Source organism: Lepidochelys kempii, chromosome 9, assembly GCF_965140265.1.
Source record: "Lepidochelys kempii isolate rLepKem1 chromosome 9, rLepKem1.hap2, whole genome shotgun sequence".
Lineage (NCBI taxonomy): Eukaryota > Metazoa > Chordata > Testudines > Cheloniidae > Lepidochelys > Lepidochelys kempii.
Genome location: NC_133264.1, coordinates 89,297,359 through 89,306,649, shown reverse-complemented (window position 1 = coordinate 89,306,649; position 9,291 = coordinate 89,297,359).

Here is a 9,291-nt window from a genome sequence, read left to right as displayed (position 1 = left end):
CTGCCTGACTGGAATGCAGAGGAGAGAAGAGCTGGCCTAGCAGGAGGGAAATGAGTAGATTTGGACAAGGAGCCTGCTGACACTGGGGCTGAAGGGTTTGGGAGAGAGAAACTGTGACAGAGTTAGTGGGGTGGGGAGACTGGGACTGGCTGGGCAAGGAGACTGGTATTAGGAGCAGGTGAAGGAAACAAGTGGTGACTAGGAGCTCGTTGACTGGGAGGGTAAACACTGAGATTGGACAAGGTGTAGGGGAGACTAGCACTGTTTGGACAAGGAGACTGGGACGAGCAGCTGGGGGAAGGGGTGGGACTGAGACAGGGAATTGGGAAGGGGGCAAGTATGGGGATTAGACTGAGATTGGATTGAATGAGAAGCCTTGTGAGGGGACTGGGATAAGAAGCCTGAGAAATGGAGCCTGGGACTGGGTAGACAAGGAGCCAGGGATGGGAGAGAGACAGGAGTGGGACAAGGACAGATTGAGGAGCATGGGCAGACAGTGTCAGGCTTGGTGAAAACAGGCAGAACACTCCCTTCCAGAGCCTGAAATGGAACCCAGCATTCCTGAATCTCAATATACCTCTGCTGTCAACAAATAGCTGTGAAACCCACTGTCAAAGTGTGTGTCCCATCCAACCCTAGTGCTGGTCAGTGTAGAAGATGACAACCTATTACTATATTGCTATCCATTACTCTGTTAGCTCAAGTGGCAGAGATCTGTGCAGTAGATCTAAAGGTCTGCTTATGTCCCATGTGGGAGTCACTATGATGCCACATGATGGAATTTCAGAGGGGTTTTTTGTTTGCTTTTTTAAAAAATTAAGAAATTACATGTAAAAAAATTCATTTAAAGGACATAGTAAGGCTGGAGAGTCAAGCATGCAAAAGTTAGCAAATGGCAGTATTAAGGTTACCTATGCAACCTTGGGTGTGTGGATTATAATGGTCTTTAATAACATGATCACATATTGTTTTTCAAATAAATAATAAGAAATATAAATATAATATAAATGTGATTATGGCAATTGCCAAAACATTGTCTCAACAATGAACAAGACACAAATATTAAGGTAGTCCCTTTCCCAGAGGTTACAATATAAAATGATAATTTATTATGTATATAATTCATTATTTAGAACTATATTTATAATGACTACAAATGCATTAAAGTAATGTCACTGTAACTTCAAGATTGTACGGATAAGCTGTTTATTTTATTTTACAGTAGCATCCAGAAGGCCCCGTCCAGATTGGGGCCCCATTTTGCTGGATACTTTCCTTTATAAACGGCCTTGAAGAGCCGTGCTCCTAACATCTTACAATCTGAAGCCTTAAGTTTTCAAATGTGTAGATGCTTATCTTTAAGCTTTTAGCTCATGCAGTAGATGCTCGTGCACTAAGCGCCAGAGGTCCCAGGTTCAGTCCTGCCTGCTGACAACCAGGGTCTGTCAGTGTTATACATGCCTAGGGCTGTAGTAAAAGCATGAGTAACCACACTATGGTCTATACCCCTGATCCTGCTTAACTCTACTGCAAATGCCAGTTTGTTGTTGCTGTCCTGGGAAAACCTGCAAATGCAATTGCAAATGTGTGTAAGCCTATCCATGAGCAGGGCCTAAGAAACTTGAGCAGACAACGAGGGAGGAGCAGAGGCACGAAAGTTCTTGAAGGTGAGGTGATGCCAAGAAGGCGAGTAACTTGATGGGGTGAACCCGATGTGGTGAGCCAATGGAGGGATTCAAAGAGGCAGTGTAATGATGTAGACAAGACAGAAGATCACAGGAGCTATGTTACATTTGGTCCTGAGGGGGCTGGTGTAATATAGTTAATTATCTATAATATCAATAAGCATAATTTATGTAATTACTAATAATGCTTTAGTTCTCCAAAGAGCTGCACAAGCAATCAGCCTGATATTGCAAGCTCTTCAAGCATGGAACTCCATTGAAATCAATGAGTTTTACTGATGGGAGTTCCTCACACAAAGTGCTTGCAGGATTGGGCATATTAACTAGTTCAATCCCTTCCTTTAAAAAAATGTATAACTACTCACAGGATCAACCCATCTCACTGGGAGCTTATCACATGCATTGTGGGTTATGGGGTTGGCTGAAGCTGCTTGGTGGTGTCTCAGGTTGACTGTTTTAAGCAAGAGGAAGATGAGACAGTTCAACCCTGGGACTTGTGGGAAAGCTAATTTTACTAACACAACTGATGGGCCCAATCCCGCTCCCATTGAGGTCAGTGGCAAAATTTGCATTGATGTAAGTGGGAGCTGGAGCAGGATTTAATTTTTCTTAATAAAAATGACAAAACCACAGTCTCTGTCTTGATTAACTTATTATTATTTTACTATCACACAATGAAACAAGAGATGCGGGTGGCTGCCCTGGGCCTGTGGTTGCAAATTTCTGTTAGCTGCAGTGATAATGATGATAAGGCAGCCCCTGGGGAAACCTCTCTAGGTCCCAGCCCCCAAATGCAGAGACGTTGAGGATCTCTGTTGGCCTGGCCTGTGTAAACACAGGGACAAATTCTACTCTGGTGTAAATGATTGCAAGCTCCATTGAGGTTAATGGAGGTGTATCCAGAGATGAACTTGGTCTGCAATCTTCAGAGCCCTTACTCACCCTTTAGCCCCCTTTAGTGTTGGGTTTAGTTTGGCATGAGACATTTGCATATTTGAACCAGCTTCCAACCTTATGTCAGCCCCTTAGTTCTCTCTTTTTCTCTCTCGCTCTCCTAACTTGAATTACCTTGATCCTACTAACAGAGGCTGGGTTTTCAAGATATTCTCTCCAGCCCCAGAGTGGCAGGCATGCAGCCTGCACAACAGCCTTTCTGGCAGGTCCCAAACCCTTTGCTCTCACCTTACTTCTGGAACTAGCCTAGTTAGGAAGGGACAAAATAAAGTCTTCTCCCTGTAGCAAAAACTACCAGGTTCATTTTGTAAACCCACACAGCTATTTGTACTGAGAGAGCATGACAGCAACATTTATGGGTTGGGGTCAGACATAGGGTGCCCCATCCTAAAAGGTGCAAAACATTCTCCTGTCCCGCTGAAGGGAATAGGAATCAAGGACCTTGCAGGATCCAGCTGCTAAGGAATACTGAGTATTAATCATGTTTATTACCCTGGTGTCTAAGGGCCAATCAAGAATAGTGCCATGTTGTGCTAGGAGCTGTACAAACAGAGAGTAGCAGACGGTCCCTGCCCTGAAGAGCTTACAATCTAAATAGACATGACAGACACAGGGTGGGGGGATGGGTAGAACACACCAGCAGACTGAAGACGATGATGGCAGCAAATGGCATGTTAGGGCCATGATTTTTTGGAGCCAGGGGGGGCTAGTTAGGAGGCAACAAGGTGAAGGAAAGGGAAGGAGGAAAGGGAGATAGGTAGGGGAGAAGAGGGTAGGAAGACTGAGGCTGAGGTGAAAAGACTGATGGAGAGGGAGGGAGAAGGTTGGAGGAACCAGCCTATCAGCACTGAGTAGAGAAAGTCCAATCAAAACTATAAAAAGTTCTCCCAATGTGCCAAGGTCTCTGCTTTGGCTTGTTCTTACGGTTGCCAACTCTCCAGGAATGTCCAGGATTGGCTATAGCCTGGACAGCTGCTTAATGAGGATCATACTGTATCCACCAGGACGTTACCATTACGAGGATTCTACATTACATGAAAGCATTAGCCTTTTAACATTAGAAAAAAGAGTAGATCTTGACAGCTTTGGACTGCTGTACTCGTGTCTCTAAAGCAATTTCTTGTTACTCACGGTGAGTAACAACTATAATAAAGGTTTCAGAGTAGCAGCCATGTTAGTCTGTATTCGCAAAAAGAAAAGGAGGACTTGTGGCACCTTAAAGACTAACAACTTTATTTGAGCATAAGCTTTCGTGAGCTACAGCTCACTTCATCGGATATGCTCAAACTGTAACAAAGTAATGCTTACAGTAGCCACTAGTTGTTTCTGAAATGCAGGTTGTCTGAAAGAGGCGGTGACAGTAAACCAAACAATTAAATTCAGCACCTTAATGAAAGCGCTGAGTCAAGACTCTGGCAGTCACCTGATGCATTTTAATCAGAAACAGGAAACTTCTATTATAACTTATAGGGAAAATAGGTCAAGCTGCAGGGAAAAAAAACAAAACAGACTAAGCAAAACTTCCAGCAAAAGGGAAGAGGCTCTGAAGTATGATTTTCTGAAACAGCTGGGGACATGTTTTGTGAGCTGACCAGAAGGACAGGGAGGGGTGATACAGACAACATTTCAATATGAGGAGCTATATAATTGAGCAAGCAGTAGCTAATCCTTTTAAACTTAATTGCATTAGTTGTCTGATTCTTCCTGAGGTGACAGCAATTTATGATCAGGCTTTAAATAAAATGGCACCCCTGCCTCATTGAGATTCATTGTCTTCTTCAGCATCAGTTTCAGTATAGATCTGTTTTACAGTCATATTAAGTAGTCAGGCAGCTAGGGCTAACAGTGATGACAATCAAACTTTTATGCATTGTGTAGTAAATGTCAAGCTACTTAAGGGGATTTTTTTTAATTTTTTTTTTTTTTTTTTTTTTGAGTAGTGGGAGTGATGGACAGTAACTTACACTGGCCTAGGAATCCAGCCTTTCCCTAACCCAGTTTCTTTCTAAAGTCAGATTGTATGACTCAAATAAATTGGTTAGTCTCTAAGGTGCCACAAGTACTCCTTTTCTTCGTACTAAACATTGACATTTTAACTATGTTTCATATTAGTGATCAGTGCAGATGGGTGATAAAGGTTCCAGCATTTATAGTCTCTGGGGAATTCAAAGCATATTATAAAAGCCCCAAATACAGGATTCATCTGTAAACAGTAGGATGTATTAGTGAAAATGAAAAATGTTCTTGTTTTCATATTGAAACACACTGACTGATTATGCCACTGCTCTCTTGTGGATGGAATCCACGGCATGGCTTAGGCCCTTCACTGCTACCACAGACAAGAGATTCTCTTGTAGATTAGGTATTAGAGGGGTGTGTTTGAGCAGGGTGATCTGCTTTCTGGCCAGGCTGTTACAATGAAGTTGTGAATGGGCATGGGGGCTACCACTGTGATAACTGTGAAGTAGCACCTGGACTTCTGTGGCTGGAAAGTTACCACATTTCCTTCAGAATACACAGGAAAAAGAGCGCAAGGGTGAATAGAATGCAGATTTACTGTTGTGACCAGAAATTCAGACAGTGTGCTCTGAAAAATCCCCTTCTAACAATTTTTTTAAATAAATGTCAAATAAATATAAACCTAGAAAACATTTTTGTTACTGTGCCTTTAAACAGCATAGAATATGGTTTAATGCTGTGATTTTAAAAGTAAGCTGCCTCAAATACAAAATTCAGTCTTTCCCCACACACCCCAGACTTGTAAATAGTCACAGAAGGAAACTCACCCTCTACCCCCTTACAGAGAGGCTGAGTCCCTAACCATGTTTTCCCCAGGAATTGAAAAGGGGGGAGGGGCGACAAGGGTTGAGACCATGAGGGCGAAGGTAAGGTATATGGCACCATAATAAAAACTGAAAAATGTTTTACGACCATTTTATTAGATTTAACTCTTGTTTTAAAATCATCACAGAAGTTAAAGTTGGCTACTCAAGTCAACTATGAAGCATGACATCTATATCCTTCTTGGTTTCTTGTTGTAATTTTTGCACAACTCTTTGGCATCTTCTTGTGTGCCCGTTGCTTCCAGTTCTTCTTGATATGCTCATGATCAGACAGAAGGCAACATTTTTCAGAACACAAAATTCATTCAATGAGGAAAAAAACACTCAGCTATAGCTGTTGTGACTGGGAGTAGCAAGAGATGAGTTCCTACTTCTTTCATCCCAGGAAACATAGCGCAAAGATTAGGTCGAACCACTAGTGATGATGAAGAAGTTGGAGTTAAATCTTCATTGGTTCGTTGTAGGATATTCTACTCTGTGTTCAAAATTTTCTATTCTGTCCTGATCACATGGCAGCGCCTCACTCCACTCAACTGTCAGTGTTTTATAAGACAGGCACCTGTAAAAATTATGTGGAGGTTGAGTAGAATCCAGAAATCGCTATTGTAAATTTGTAAGAATCGAGTTTATGTACTTTTTCAGCTGGCTTAGCAAGAACTTCTTGTCCTCTTCAGTTATGGAGTCAATATAAGTACCTTCATTAGTCAACTTCTGGACTGAAGTCTTTGTTTCTTCCAGGACGTTTTCAGTGGATCTCTCTGATTGATCCAAGGGTAGCTTCTATTGCTGGACAGAGATCTACTACTGTTGTAGCAGATGCCTGGATGACATTATTTAATTTAATGGATGACCCAAGTGTTTTCAACAGTAGACTTACAAGAGAGAGAATGACAGGTTTCAGAGTAACAGCCGTGTTAGTCTGTATTTGCAAAAAGAAAAGGAGTACTTGTGGCACCTTAGAGACTAACCAATTTATTAAGCTTTCGTGAGCTACAGCTCACTTCATCGGAGAGAATGGCAATCGTCTTCTCTGAACTTAGTAACAAAAGTAGTCCACCAGCCTCACTACTTAGATCTGTCCTATCTTGTTGGATACTTTCCAAAGCCCGTAATAATGGTTGCAGTAATTTTAAGACAACAGCCAAGAATCGCTCATGAGAAAGCCAGCCAGTTTTCCCAGGTTGGACTAATCTGAACTTCAGTCCCAGTGTATCTTCTATTTGTTTCCAAGACGTTCAGTCCTTTTGAACGCTTGCTGAAAAAAAAAAATATAACAAAGCCATTACATTTATAGCTTTTTAATATATTTTGAAGATTCTGCAGTTCATACTAGTGCTAGCTGGAGTAGATGGCCTCTGCAGTGTCTACAGGAGAGATTAGGGTTACGCTTTTCTCTGAGCAAAGCTTGTGCTCCGTCATGTCTTCCAGAGAAGTTTGCAGCTCCATCATGCACAAGCAGCCATCTGTTTGGGGATCAATTTACAAGCATTTAAGTCTCCTAAGATGTCACAGATGCAGCTGATGTGTCTTTTATAACCTGAACATCTAGAATGCATCTACTGGCTTATCATGGACATCAAGATAACATATGCAATGACTTGATACTTGATGCCTATTTGCATTGGTGAATTCATCAGCCATGTATGACCATTTTTTGAACAGGGATTCTTGGTTTTAAAAATCATTTATCACAGAAGTCTGGCTTGTCTGGGTGGAATATTAGGGGCTAGAGGGCCTAAATGGGACTGTCTGTGGCTCCATACTAATATAGTATTTTGGAAGCTAACATTTGTTATTGGCTTGGTGAAATCTTATGATAGAGTATACCACCAGTTTGAGATCCGTGCCCTGTTTCCTGGCAGTCTGACCTGACATTGGTGCTTTTAGCTGTGTCTCATACCAGGCAGCATGACACCCATAAAACCCAAAAAGAATTTCACTAAGTGGGACATTGTTGGATCTTTAATACCTGGCTCCTTTTGAAAAACATGTCTTCTGGGAGAAAAGCTCTGCCTTCCACAGAGTCTGGTATGGAGTCTATAAAAGGGGATCTTTTGACTTTGAGCAGTTGAGAGGAAGCCCAAGATCTAAAGAGATTGGTTTTGTGAAGCCATGTTGTGTACAGATCCTCGTGCACAGTGGTCTTCAGTAGCCAGTCATCCAAATAAGGATAAATGAAAACACCCCGATTCCTCGGGTGAACCGTTGCCATAGAGAGGCATTTTGTACAAACTCTGGGCACTGTGGAGAGGCCAAATGGAAGCACCTTGTAATGGAAATGACACCCAGCAACCACAAATCAAAGTGTGTGATGAAGTGAAATATGAAAATAGGCCTTCTTTAGTTGGAGACCAAACCAGTCAATGGTGAACAGCGAAAGGGTTATGAAGGCCAGAGTCACCATTTGAAATTGAATCTTTCAAGCATATTTGTTCACATTCTTTAAAGTCTACTATTAGCTAGCCCCTCCCCCCCCCCATTATCCTTTTTCCACACCAGAAAGCATCAGGAATAAAATCGCTGACTCCTCAGGAATTCAGAAACCTCAGAGAGCGTCTGAGACAACAGCTTGTCAGATTTCTTAGAAACAGGTTGACAAGAAGCAGGCATGGCCCACACGGACTTAGCCAGATGAAGCAGAGCATCCAGAAGTGGTAGGGATAGTCTACTCCTTGAAGTAGCATCGAGGATATCAAACACCGGGTGAGACGTCTGTTCTGCAGGCACTGGAGGAAGATTTAAATTGGATAGCATAAGATCCACCAAAATTGTGGAACTGCGCAGAATCCTCAGGAGGGGAGGAGACCAAAGCCACCCCTACATGTTCATCTGGCGTTAAGTTGGGCTCATAATCCATTTTGGAATGCTCTTTTTCAAAAGGAGGAGCTACCCCTTCCCTGTCTCCCTCAGATAGCCTATCAGTAAAGCTGATGGATCTGGAGGAGCTGGACCCATGGATTTGTGGACTGTCACATCTTTAATAAACGAAGCGTTACCTCTCCATCTGGTTGGAGTGTAATTGAAAAATCCTTGAGGTGGCCCCCAGTACAGCCATGAACCCCAGGATTGCCAATCTCCCCAGCAACTAGGGTGCGGGAACACGCCTGCAGGAGGCAGACCATATGGTGTTACAAAACAAGCCACTGGTCTCCATATTCTTGTTCTCTCTTCTTCCTGGTAAAAGATCTGGGTCTGGATCTGGATCTGAGATAGAATGTACCGGGGTTAGCAGTGGATCTGAATGGAAGTATGAGATCCAGGTCTTGGAGACTCCGTAGAGTAGGGTGACAAGATAGCAAGTATGAAAAATCGGGACAGAAGGGGTGTGTGCGTGTGTGTGTGTGTGGGGGGGTGTTAATAGGAGCCTAAATAAGAAAAAGCCCCAAATATTGTGAGTGTCCCTATAAAACTGGGACATCTGGTCACCCTACCGTAGAGGTCCAGAGGAGGAAGGACAGTGTGTTCTGGAGGAAGATCAGTAGCAACCTTTGGCCTCTTCTTCCTAACAGGGGACGAGGAAGAAGATTATGGAAATGGGGAAACAAGCCTCCTTTCGGAAACCGTCTCCTCCACTCGGAACTGATGAATCAAGTGGAGCTGGAAGGTGAACCTGAGCTGTTACTGGGCTAGAACTCTCCAGAACAGAAGATGTAGCTAGAACCGAGGACTCAAAGACATGGACAACCTCAGATCTAATGTTTTCCACAACTTCATCTCCTTTGTTATCAAAGCCGGGGGTGGAACAGATGTCCACTTTGTCTCCATGTCAGTCCTGTCAGAATCGGACAGATCCGACCGTTGTTCACGGA